General features: G+C 47.0%; 1 long non-coding RNA gene across 1 annotated transcript; it reads left to right on the top strand.

Moving 5' to 3' along the window:
- Window positions 1-4,194: 4,194 nt before the first annotated feature.
- LOC119960501 lies at window positions 4,195-5,694 on the top strand. The gene is made up of 3 exons (XR_005459422.1): window positions 4,195-4,720; window positions 5,023-5,130; window positions 5,405-5,694. It is a non-coding gene; the product is annotated as an uncharacterized LOC119960501 (long non-coding RNA).
- The last annotated feature ends 8,707 nt before the right edge of the window (window positions 5,695-14,401 follow it).

The raw sequence follows: 14,401 nt of genomic DNA on the forward strand, positions 1-14,401 counted from the left end.
CCCATCGCCCTGTATCAATCCCCAAACTAATCCCACTGCCCCACTCTCTCCCCATAGCCCTGTATCAATCCCAAACTTATAGCACTGCCACACTCTCTTCTCATAGCCCTGTTTCAATCCCTAAACTAATCCCACAGCCCCACTCTCTCCCCGTAGCCCTGTATCAATCCCCAACTAATCCCACTTCCCCGCTCTCTCCCCATAGCCCTGTATCAATCTTCAAACTAATCCCACTCTCTCCACAGCCCTGTGTCAATCCCCAAACTAATCCCACTCTCCCCACAGCCCTGTGTCAATCCACAAACTAATCCCACTCTCCCCACAGCCCTGTGTAAATCCACAAACTAATCCCAGTCTCCCCATAGCCCTGTGTCAATCCCCAAACTAATCCCAGTCTCCCCACAGCCCTGTGTCAATCCCCAAACTAATCCCACTCTCCCCACAACCCTGTGTCAATACACAAACTAATCCCACTGCCCCACTCTCTCCCCATAGCCTGTATCAATCCCCAAACTAATCCCAGTCTCCCCATAGCCCTGTGGGGAATGTTCCATCGTGATCACATTTCTGATTGTGGAATCTTACTGTGCAATCAATATTCCTGCTGTCAGTTTGCACACCTTCGAGTATAAAGAGAGATTGAAATCCATCTTCAGAGATTCTGAACTTAATTTTGAAAGTGCCCCATTTGTGGGCTCTTCCTGTGCACACGCTGCCTTCAGAATTCCCCAAATTAAACACAAGGTGAGAGAGGAGTGACAGGAGTGAGTTAACAGAAAGCAGTTGGGGTTATCAAACTGACCATTTTAATTTAATCTAAATTGTTTCATTTTAATTTCTAATTCAGAAATTGACATCAGAGGATTTTAGTGAAAAACCCCATTGAACCTCCCTGTCTAATAATATGATGTTGTTGCCGAAGTCCCTGTATTTATTCAGGAATAAACTTGACATCTCCCACTCGGAAAAATCAAATTGAATCCAAATTTATAGAGCAGATCACTGAAGAAATCTGCCTGTGAGTAACAGAATAAGATTGTCCCCATCAAAGACTCCCAAGGCAGGAACGTCCTGGGGTTCCTTACCGGTCTTTACCCATTGTATAGAAAGCCCTCCTTGGGAGACAGACAAATAGACATCCCAAACTAGTCAGAAATTCAGGGGGAAATAAATATTAACATCAAGACTGAAGTAACAGGACATTTCTCGATCTGTTGCTGTCGCCTGAATTAACATAACCATAGACAGGACAAATGCCTCTGGCCTCTCCTGTGAAGGCACATCTTTGGTAAACAATCACAGCGGACAGACTGAAAACATTCATCACAGAAAGTCAGGGGGTAGGGCTGCACACAGATCTCTGAGGACATCTCAAACAATACTGTTTCTAACCATTTCCCAATAGTATTTTAACTTATGCTTCAATTCTGTTATACAGAAATGTGGTCCCTGTGGGATGATTGTGTTAAGACAGCAGCTTGCTGGATCGATTGCTGTGTCATTTATCAATAGTAAGGAGATTGGTATCATAGAACATTACAGCGCAGTACAGGCCCTTCAGCCCACGATGCTGCGCTGTCCTGTGAAACCCCTCTATAGTCCCTCTACACTATTCCCTTATCGTCCATATCCCTATCCAAAGACCATTTGAATGCGTTTAGTGTTGGCGAGTCCACTACTGTTGCAGGCAGGGCATTCCACGCCCTTACTACTCTCTGAGTAAAGAACCTACCTCTGACATCTGTCCTATATCTATCTCCCCTCAATTTAAAGCTATGTCCCCTCGTGCTGGACATCACCATCCGAGGAAAAAGGCTCTCGATGTCTACCCTATCTAATCCTCTGATCATCTTGTATGCCTCAATTAAGTCACGTCTTAACCTTCTTCTCTCTAACGAAAACAGCCTCAAGTCCTTCAGAATTTGCTCATATGATCTTCCCTCCATAACAGGCAACATTCTTGCAAATCTCCTCTGTACCTTTTCCAATGCTTTCACATACTTCCTATAATGTGGCGACCAGAACTGCACACAATACTCCAAATGCGGCCGCACCAGAGTTTTGTACAACTGCAACATGACCTCATGGCTCCGAAAGTCAATACCTCTACCAATAAAAGCTAACACACCGTACGCCTTCTTAACAACCCTCTTAACCTGGGTGGCAACTTTCAGGGATCTATGGACATGGACACCGAGATCTCTCTGCTCGTCCACACTACCAAGAATCTTACCATTAGCCCAGTACTCTGTCTTCCTGTTATTCCTTCCAAAATGAATCACCTCACACTTTTCTGCATTAAACTCCATTTGCCACCTGTCAGCCCAGCTCTGCAGCTTATCTATGTCCCTCTGTACCTTTTAACATCCTTGCGCACTGTCCACAACTCCACCGACTTTAGTGTCATCTGTAAATTTACTCACCCATCCTTCTACGCCCTCCTCCAGGTCAGCGGCCCCAAAACGGATCCTTGTGGTACACCACTAGTAACTGGACACCAGTCAGAGCATTTCCCATCAACCACCACCGTTTGTCTTCTATCAGCTAGCCAATTTCTGATCCAAACTGCTAAATCACCCTGAATCCCATGCCTCTGTATTTTCTGCAATAGCCTACCATGGGGAATCTTATCAAACGCTTTACGGAAATCCATATACACCACATAAACTGCTTTATCCTCATCCACCTGTTTGGTCACCTTTTCGAAGAACTCAATGAGGTTTGAGAGGCACGAGCTACCCTTCACAAAACCATGTTGACTATCTCTAATCAAATTATTCCTTTTCAGATGATTATACATCCATTCTCTTATAAACCTTTCCAAGAATTTTCCCACAACAGAGGTAAGGCTCACTGGTCTATAGTTACCGGGGTTATCTCTACTCCCCTTCTTGTACAAGGGGACAACATTTGCTATCCTCCAGCCCTCTGGCACTATTCCTGTAGACAAAGATGACTTAATGATCAAAGCCAAAGCCTTAGCAATCTCCTCCCTAGCTTCCCAGAGAATCCTAGGATAAATCCCATCCGGCCTAGGGGACATCTATTTTCACACTTTCCAGAATCGCTGACACCTCCTCCTTATGAACCTCAAGCCCTTCTAGTCTAGTAGCCTGTATCTCAGTATTCTCCTCGACAACTTTGTCTTTGTCCTGTGTGAATACAGATGAAAAATACTCATTTAGCACCTCTCCTATCTCCTCGGACTCCACGCACAACTTCCCATTACTGTCCTAAACTGGCCCTACTCTTACCTTAATCATTCTTTTATTCCTGACATACCAAGAGAAAGCTTTAGGGTTATCCTGGATCCTACCTGCCAAAGTCGTCTCATGTCCTCGCTTGGCTCTTCTTAGCTGTCTCTTTAGAGCCTTCCTAGCTAACCTGTAACTCTCAAGCGACCCAACTGAACCATCACATCTCATCTTCACATAAGCCTCCTTCTTCCTCTTGACAAGTATTTCAACTGCTTTAATAACCCATGGTTCCCTCGCTCGACCACTTCCCCCCTGCCTAACAGGTACATACTTATCAAGGACACGCAGTCGCTCTTCCTTGAACATGCTCCACATTCCCATTGTGCCCATCCCCTGCAGTTTTCCTCTCCAGCCGATGCATCCTAAGTCTTGCCTCATCGCATCATAATTGCCTTTCCCCCAGCTATAACTCTTGCCCTGCGGTGTATACCTATCCATTTCCTACACTAAAGTAAACGTAACTGAATTGTGGTCACTATCACCCAAGTGCTCACCTACCTCCAAATCTAACACTTGTCCTGGTCCATTACCCAGTACCACATCCAATACGGCCTCGCCTCTTGTTGGCCTATCTACATACTGCATCAGGAAACCCTCCTGCACACATTGGACAAAAACGGACCCATCTAAAGTACTCGAACTATAGTGTTTCCAGTCAATATTTGGAAAGTTAAGGTCCCCCATAACAACTACCCTGTTATTTTCGCTCCTATCCAGAATCATCTTTGCAATCCTTTCCTCTACATCTCTGGAATTTTTCGGAGGCCTATAGAAAAGCCCTAACAGGGTGACCTCTCCTTTTCTGTTTCTTAACTCAGCCCATACTACCTCAGTATTCGAGTCCTCATCAAATGTCCTCTCAGCCACCGCAATACTGTCCTTGACTAACAATGCCACCCCTCCCCCTCTCTTACCACCTTCCCTGAGCTTACTGAAATATCTAAACCCTGGAACCTGCAACAACCATTCCTCGCCCTCGTCATTTACATGTCAATATTGAGCAATCCTCAGAGGCAGACATTCCACACATGGCAGAGACTAGGGCTGGAGTTTGCTCACAGCTCACTGAGGGTAAATCTGAGTCTGGGGGACTTCAGTTCTCAAACCAATCCTCCCACTACACTAAAAACATTGCTCCTCTTGTTCAGTGTGTGTCTGTGTGTGTTGCTGAGTGTGTCAATCTGTTTGTTTTTCACCTGTGAATTGTGTGTGTTGGTATGTTGCTGAGAGATTGACAGGAGAGTGGAAATGCTGGACTCCTGTTGTGCTGTTTTGTGTAGGTTTGAAAATGTCACTCTTATTGTCTTTTTAACCAATTTTATCTCTTTTTCTCCCAAGGGATTTTTATTTGGAGAACTTTAAGGTAGTCGGGAATACAAAGAGGAGGATTTGGTGGGGATGACGAGGGAGTGAGAATTCATCCAGAGCGCTGGTTGAGGCCTGTTCCGCAGGCTTCACCCGGGGTGAGTTGTGTCTGGTTATTAACCTGACAGAGGTTTAATTTTAATATCTGAGGGATAAAGAGAGAGAGAGGGAGGAGGGAGACAGAAATATAAATGAGTTAGGGATGGAGAGACAGAGAAACACAAGAGAAGGGGGGAACTGTCTCTCAATCCTTTTTAGTCTCTGGTTGAAAGCTGTGACATTTTTGTATTTGGATGTTGCTGAGTTTGTGTATCTGAAAAGTGGATCCTGGGCTCTCGCTATATCAAATAGTTTCAAACTTTTCCTGTCTTTCACTTAACTTTCATCCTCTTTTCCCCAGGAATTTGAATTTTGAAAGACTGCAATGTGAACAGGAATCCTTGGACCAGGGCTTTTCTTCAGAGGTTGGATGGATGGACTGAGGCCTATTCCACAGGCTTCACCCAGGGTGAGTGTGTGTCTGCGTATTACCCTGATTTAATGCACATATGTGAGGGACAATGAGAATGAGATCGGGGGGAGGGGAGAAGAGAGAGACGGAGAAACACCAGGGAAGCGGGAACTGCCTCTCAATCTTTGTTATTCTGTGGTTAATAACTGAGATATTTCTAGATGGATGTTGCTGAGAGTCTGTGTAACAGAGAGAGAATTTGGCCTCTTGCTGTGTTTCTAGTTTAAACATTTTCCTGTGTATTAGTTCATTTGCACCCTCTTTTCCCCAGGAATTTGAATTTTGAAGACTGCAATGTGACAAGGAATCTTTGGACAAGGGATTTTCTCCAGAGGACAAGTGGGTGGACTGAGGCCTACTCCAAAGGCCGCACTCACGCGAGTTGTCTCTTTATTGCCGACCCGGCCTTGCACTCAGACACAAACACATTAAACCTTTGGTGGGTGACAAAGAGTGAATTAAAATCTGTAATGTGAAGCTGTCTAACTTTTGATCCTGAATCCAAACTAACAGGGGTTATTTTAAATCTGGGTGTCCCGAAAGGGGGGGGGGGGGGTTGGATTTCATTGCCTGAGCCCCGGTCACTCTCCGTATAACCTGTTAGCTATTTTAAACGAACACTCAACACTGCTGACTGCAGCTTCTGGGATCTTTCTGTGTATCAGTGGACTTTGTTTTATAAAGGTTTTTCTTTGTTTTGAGAGGCAGTTTAACGCTGTCAGAGAATTGAAGGGAGTTCTTCAGACTTGGTCCAATCCACACACACAGGATGATGGGGGAGGAAGGGGTTTAGATCCAGGGGGAATGGGGCTCGAAGCAGGAGTGAGTGGGGGGGGGGGGAGACAGCACCCCACCTGGTTAGGTTGACATTGCTGCTGCTGTGGGATCTTGCTGTTCATGCACAGGACTGCGGCTTTTGCCCACAAAGCAATTGTGATCACAACTCTTAAAAATAAAATAGCACATGGACTGCAAAGTGGGTTCAAAGATCTCAAATTTTAAAGTCTTGGGACTGAGTGAGTTGATGAACCGTTTTCACAGGGGACTGAGGGGATATTCAGCCATGATCACACTGCTGCTTGTGGGATCTTACTGTGCAATCAATACTGCCGTCAGTGTGCACAATGCAACAATGGTGCAGAAACAGAGAAAGAGAGAGAGAGAGGGAAATCTCAGATCAGAAACTCTGAACTCAATTTTGAAAGTGTTTTTGGGATCTCCCTGTGCACAAGTTGCCAGCAGAATTCATAAAATTAACAATAGTGGGGTCACTTTAGGGCAGCACGGTGGCGCAGTGAGTTAACGCTGCAGCTTCACAGCACCGAGGTCCCAGGTTCGATCCCGGCTCGAGGTCACTGTCCGTGTGGAGTTTACCCATTGTCCCCGTGTTTGTGTGGGTTTCGCCCCCACAACCCAAAGATGTGCAGGGCAGGTGAATTTACCACGCTAAATTGCCTCTTAATTGGAAAAAATAAATTGGGTATTCTAAATTTGTTCAAAAAATATTTTTAAAATAGTGGAGTCACTTTCAAAACAAACGCATCGACTATGAAGTCATCTCGATGGCTCGAAATAAAAGTCCCTTAACTTGAAGCAGGTAAATGCTGGAATGAAGCCTGTATTTTAGGCCGAGACATAAATATGAGGGTGAAATTAAATCCGCAGGGGGCATTTGAATTCAGTTTGCTGTGGTTGTTGGATTCCTGTGCCTGACCCTCTCTCTCTCTCTCCTTCCCAACTACTGGGGTACTGGGGAGAGGGAAAGAGAGAGAGAGCGAAGTACAGAAAGAGTGTTGGGAGGAGGGCGGTGAGGGAGATTAGAGAGAGGGAGAGGAGAAAGACAGAGAGGATGAAGGGAGAAATTTGACCCATTCACAACTGGGTGGGGGAAAGAATTGCTCAAACTGGACAGGGAACTGACTATTCTATTATTTAGTACCCAATTCATTTTTCCCATTAAGGGGCAATTTAGCATGGCCAATCCACCCAGCTTGCACCTTTGTGGGTTGTGGGGACGAAACCCACACAAACACGGGGAGAATGTTTGTGGGCAGCACGGTAGCATGGTGGTCAGCATAAATGCTTCACAGCTCCAGGGTCCCAGGTTCGATTCCCGGCTGGGTCACTGTCTGTGTGGAGTCTGCACGTCCTCCCCGTGTGTGTGTGGGTTTCCTCCGGGTGCTCCGGTTTCCTCCAACAGTCCAAATATGTGCGGGTTAGGTGGATTGGCCATGCTAAATTGCCCGTAGTGTCCTAAAAAGTAAGGTTAAAGGGGGTGTTGTTCGGTTACGGGTATAGGGTGGTACGTGGGTTTGAGCGGGGTGATCATTGCTCGGCACAACATCGAGGGCCGAAGGGCCTGTTCTGTGCTGTACTGTTCTATGTTCTGTGTTCTAATGTGCAAACTCCAAACTGACTATTCATAACTGGACAGGGAAAGAACACACTCAAATCCACACAGGGAAGTAAACTTTCACAACTGAACAGTGGAAAGGCAAACACCATCTGGGCAGGGAACTGACCTCACCACAAGTGGACATGCGATAAGCACACTCAAACCTGAAGAGAAACACAACCCATTAACAACTGTACATGACCCATTCATAATTGATCAGGAGACAGACACACTCAATTCTGGAAGAGGGAACTGACCCACTCACAACTGGACATGGGTAATACCCCGAAAGCTGGAGAGGGAACTGACCCATCCACCACTGGGCAGGGGAAAGTCACACTCACATCTGGACTGGGAACTGACCCTTCCACCACTGGGCAGGTGAAAGACACACTCACATCTGGACTGGGAACTGACCCATCCACCACTGGACAGGTGAAAGACACACTCACATCTGGACTGGGAAAAGGCCCATCCACTGGTGGACAGGGGAAAGTCACATCCAAATCTGCTAATGACACTGACCCAAACTCAACTGGCCAGGGGAAAATAACATTCAAGTCTAGCGATTTAACTATCCCATTCGCAACTGGATATGGGAAGCGCATTTTTAAATATGGAGTGGGATCTGACCCATTCACAACTGGACAGGGGAAAAACTCTCTCAAAATGGACGTGGAACTGACCATTCATCTCTGGACAGGGCAAAGGCAAACTCAAATCTGGAAGGGGAACTGACTCATTCACAACTCGACAGTTGAAAGGCACACTGCAATCTTGACAGGGAGCTGACCCATTCACAACTGGAGCGGAATAAAACAGACTCAAATCTGGAAGGGGAACTGACTCGTTCCTCACTGGACAGTGGAGATATACACTCAAATCTGGAAGGGGAACTGACTCGTTCCTCACTGGACAGTGGAGATATACACTCAAATCTGGAAGAGGCAACTGGCCCATTCACAACTGGACAGGGGAAATACTCTCTCAAACTGGAAAGGGAACAAACCATATCTGGACAGGGAAATAACACACTGCAATCTCGTCAGGGAGCGGACCTATTCAACCCTGGACATGGGAAAGACACACTCAAATTTGGAGAGGGGACGGACCATTCACAACTGGAGAGGAGTAAAACACACTCAAATCTGGATGGAAAACTGACTCATTCACAAAGGGACGATTGAAAGACAAACTCACATCCCAACATGGATTCATTCACAACTAGACGGAGAAACTACTCAAATCTGGAAAGGGAGATGGCCATTCATGTTTGGACAAAATAAAATCACAATCCAAGCTGTTGAGGATACAAATCAATCCACAACTGGACAGTGGAATGACACACTCAAAGCTGGAGTGGGAACTGACCCATTCGCAATTGGATAGGTGAAAAACTCCATTAATCTGGAAATGGAACTGACCAGTCACAGCTGGACATGGGAACGGCACATCCAGATGTGGACGAGGGAATTTACTCATTCACAACTGGACATGGGAAAGACACACTCAAATCTGGAGACGGAGCTGATCCATTCACAACTGGACATGGGAAAGATACACTCAAATCTGGAGACGGAGCTGATCCATTCACAACTGGACATGGGAAAGACACATTTAGATGTGGACGAGGGAATTTACCCATTCACAACTGGACATGGGAAAGACACACTCAAATCTGGAGACGGAACTGACCCATTCACAACTGAACAGAGGAAAGACACACTGGAATTTGCAGGGGAACTGGCACATTCAGAACTGGACATGGAAAAAGAACATTAAAATCTGGACAAGGAAGTTGACTTTCACAACTGGACTGTGGAAAGTCACAAACTAATCTTGAGAGGGAACAGACTCATTAACAACATTTCAGTGGAAAGACACACTCAAATTTTGACAGCGATATGACCCATTCACAACTGGACTGTGCAAAGGCAGACTCAAATCTGGAAAGGAAACTGACCCATTCACAACTGGACAGGGGAAAGACACATTCAAATATGTACAGGGAACTGACCCATTCACAACGCAACAGGGGAAGTACTCTCTCAAACTCGACGGGGAACAGACGATTCAACTCTCGACAGTGGATAGGCAAACTCAAATCTGGAAGAGGGAAACGACTCATTCACAACGGGACAGTGGACACACTGAAATCTGGACAGGGAACTGACCCATTCACATCTGGAGAATAGTAAAACAGACTCAAATCTGGAAGGGGAAATGAATCATTCGTCACTGGACAGTGGAAAGACACACTCAAATCTGGAAGAGGGATCTGACCCATTCACAACAGGATCGGGGAAAAATTCCCGCAAGCGGACAATGGAAAGGCACACTCAAATCTGGAAGAGGGATCTGACCCATTCACAACAGGATAGGGGAAAATCTCCCGCAAGCGGACAATGGAAATGCACACTCAAATCTGGAAAGGGAAGGGCCCATTGATAACTGGACAATGGAAAGGCCCACACACATCTGGAAGAGGGATCTGACCCATTCACAACTGGATAGGGGAAAAATTCCCGCAAGCGGACAATGGAAAGACACACTCAAATCTGGAAGGGGATCTGACCCATTCACAACTGGACAGTGGAAAGACACACTCAAATCTGGAAGGGGATCTGACCCATTCACAACTGGACAGTGGAAAGACACACTCAAATCTGGAAGAGGGATCTGACCCATTCACAACTGGACAGTGGAAAGACACACTCAAATCTGGAAGGGGATCTGACCCATTCACAACTGGACAGTGGAAAGACACACTCAAATCTGGAAGGGGATCTGACCCATTCACAACTGGACAGTGGAAAGACACACTCAAATCTGGAAGAGGGATCTGACCCATTCACAACTGGATTGGTGGAAAAATTCCCGCAAGCGGACAATGGAAAGGCACACTCACATCTGGAGAGGGACCGGCCCATTGATAACTGGACAGAGGAAATGCCCACTCACATCTGGAAAGGGAACGGCCCATTGATAACTGGACAGGGGAAATGCACACTTACATCTGGGGATGATCAGACCCATTCACAACTGGGTCGGGGAAGTAACCCATCAAACTGAACAGGGAACTGACCCATTCACAACTGGACAGGGGAAATACGTCCTCATACTGGAAAGGGAACAGAACATTCATACCTGGACAGGAAAGACAGTCAAATCTCGACAGTGAACTGACTGAATCAAACCTGGACATGGGAAAGACAACTCAAATCTGGAGAGGGAACAGACTCAAAAACATTCAAATCTCGAGAGTTAACTGACAAATTCACACTGGAGAGGGGAAAGACACACTCAAATCTGGAGAGAGAACTGACCCATTCACAACTGGACAGGGAAAGTACTCTCAAAATGGATAGGGAACAGACCCCTGGACAGTGGATAGGCAAAGTCAAATATGAAAGAAGGAAACAACCCATTCACAACTTGACAATGAAAAGACACACTCCAATCTGGAGAGGGAACAGAGTCATTCACAACAGGACAGTGGGAAAACACACTCCAATCTGGAGAGGGAACAGACTCATTCACAACAGGACAGTGGGAAGGCACACTCCAATCAGAAGAGGGAACAGACTCATTCACAACAGGACAGTGCGAAATACATGCTCCAATCTGGAGAGGGAACAGACTCATTCACAACAGGACAGTGGAAATACACACTCCAATCTGGAGAGGGAACAGACTCATTCACAACAGGACAGTGGGAAATACACACTCCAATCTGGAGAGGGAACAGACTCATTCACAACAGGACAGTGGGAAAGCACACTCCAATCTGGATAGGGAACAGACTCATTCACAACAGGACAGTGGGAAAGGCACACTCCAATCTGGATAGGGAACAGACTCATTCACAACAGGACAGTGGGAAGGCACACTCCAATCTGGAGAGGGAACAGACTCATTCACAACAGGACAGTGGGAAGGCACACTCCAATCTGGAGAGGGAACAGACTCATTCACAACAGGACAGTGGGAAAGGCACACTCCAATCTGGAGAGGGAACAGACTCATTCACAACAGGATCAGTTGGAAAACACACTCCAATCTGGAGAGGGAACAGACTCATTCACAACAGGACAGTGGGAAAACACACTCCAATCTGGAGAGGGAACAGACTCATTCACAACAGGACAGTGGGAAGGCACACTCCAATCTGGAGAGGGAACAGACTCATTCACAACAGGACAGTGGGAAGGCACACTCCAATCTGGAGAGGGAACAGACTCATTCACAACAGGACAGTGGGAAGGCACACTCCAATCTGGAGAGGGAACAGACTCATTCACAACAGGACAGTGGGAAGGCACACTCCAATCTGGAGAGGGAACAGACTCATTCACAACAGGACAGTGGGAAAGGCACACTCCAATCTGGAGAGGGAACAGACTCATTCACAACAGGACAGTGGGAAGACACACTCCAATCTGGAGAGGGAACAGACTCATTCACAACAGGACAGTGGGAATACACACTCCAATCTGGAGAGGGAACAGACTCATTCACAACAGGACAGTGGGAAGGCACACTCCAATCTGGAGAGGGAACAGACTCATTCACAACAGGACAGTGGGAAGGCACACTCCAATCTGGAGAGGGAACAGACTCATTCACAACAGGACAGTGGGAAGGCACACTCCAATCTGGAGAGGGAACAGACTCATTCACAACAGGACAGTGGGAAGGCACACTCCAATCTGGAGAGGGAACAGACTCATTCACAACAGGACAGTGGGAAGGCACACTCCAATCTGGAGAGGGAACAGACTCATTCACAACAGGACAGTGGGAAGGCACACTCCAATCTGGAGAGGGAACAGACTCATTCACAACAGGACAGTGGGAAGGCACACTCCAATCTGGAGAGGGAACAGACTCATTCACAACAGGACAGTGGGAAGGCACACTCCAATCTGGAGAGGGAACAGACTCATTCACAACAGGACAGTGGGAAGGCACACTCCAATCTGGAGAGGGAACAGACTCATTCACAACAGGACAGTGGGAAGGCACACTCCAATCTGGAGAGGGAACAGACTCATTCACAACAGGACAGTGGGAAGACACACTCCAATCTGGAGAGGGAACAGACTCATTCACAACAGGACAGTGGGAAGACACACTCCAATCTGGAGAGGGAACAGACTCATTCACAACAGGACAGTGGGAAAGGCACACTCCAATCTGGAGAGGGAACAGACTCATTCACAACAGGACAGTGGGAAATACACACTCCAATCTGGAGAGGGAACAGACTCATTCACAACAGGACAGTGGGAAGACACACTCCAATCTGGAGAGGGAACAGACTCATTCACAACAGGACAGTGGGAAAGGCACACTCCAATCTGGAGAGGGAACAGACTCATTCACAACAGGACAGTGGGAAGGCACACTCCAATCTGGAGAGGGAACAGACTCATTCACAACAGGACAGTGGGAATACACACTCCAATCTGGAGAGGGAACAGACTCATTCACAACAGGACAGTGGGAAGGCACACTCCAATCTGGAGAGGGAACAGACTCATTCACAACAGGACAGTGGGAAGGCACACTCCAATCTGGAGAGGGAACAGACTCATTCACAACAGGACAGTGGGAAGGCACACTCCAATCTGGAGAGGGAACAGACTCATTCACAACAGGACAGTGGGAAGGCACACTCCAATCTGGAGAGGGAACAGACTCATTCACAACAGGACAGTGGGAAGGCACACTCCAATCTGGAGAGGGAACAGACTCATTCACAACAGGACAGTGGGAAGGCACACTCCAATCTGGAGAGGGAACAGACTCATTCACAACAGGACAGTGGGAAGGCACACTCCAATCTGGAGAGGGAACAGACTCATTCACAACAGGACAGTGGGAAATACACACTCCAATCTGGAGAGGGAACAGACTCATTCACAACAGGACAGTGGGAAAGACACACTCCAATCTGGAGAGGGAACAGACTCATTCACAACAGGACAGTGGGAAAGACACACTCCAATCTGGAGAGGGAACAGACTCATTCACAACAGGACAGTGGGAAGGCACACTCCAATCTGGAGAGGGAACAGACTCATTCACAACAGGACAGTGGGAAGACACACTCCAATCTGGAGAGGGAACAGACTCATTCACAACAGGACAGTGGGAAATACACACTCCAATCTGGAGAGGGAACAGACTCATTCACAACAGGACAGTGGGAAATACACACTCCAATCTGGAGAGGGAACAGACTCATTCACAACAGGACAGTGGGAAGGCACACTCCAATCTGGAGAGGGAACAGACTCATTCACAACAGGACAGTGGGAAGGCACACTCCAATCTGGAGAGGGAACAGACTCATTCACAACAGGACAGTGGGAAGGCACACTCCAATCTGGAGAGGGAACAGACTCATTCACAACAGGACAGTGGGAAGGCACACTCCAATCTGGAGAGGGAACAGACTCATTCACAACAGGACAGTGGGAAGGCACACTCCAATCTGGAGAGGGAACAGACTCATTCACAACAGGACAGTGGGAAATACACACTCCAATCTGGAGAGGGAACAGACTCATTCACAACAGGACAGTGGGAAATACACACTCCAATCTGGAGAGGGAACAGACTCATTCACAACAGGACAGTGGGAAGGCACACTCCATATGGAGAGGGAACAGACTCATTCACAACAGGACAGTGGGAAAGGCACACTCCAATCTGGAGAGGGAACAGACTCATTCACAACAGGACAGTGGGAAAACACACTCCAATCTGGAGAGGGAACAGACTCATTCACAACAGGACAGGGGAAGGCACACTCCAATCTGGAGAGGGAACAGACTCATTCACAACAGGACAGTGGGAGGCACACTC

This window comes from Scyliorhinus canicula, unplaced genomic scaffold, assembly GCF_902713615.1.
Source record: "Scyliorhinus canicula unplaced genomic scaffold, sScyCan1.1, whole genome shotgun sequence".
Taxonomy (NCBI): domain Eukaryota; kingdom Metazoa; phylum Chordata; class Chondrichthyes; order Carcharhiniformes; family Scyliorhinidae; genus Scyliorhinus; species Scyliorhinus canicula.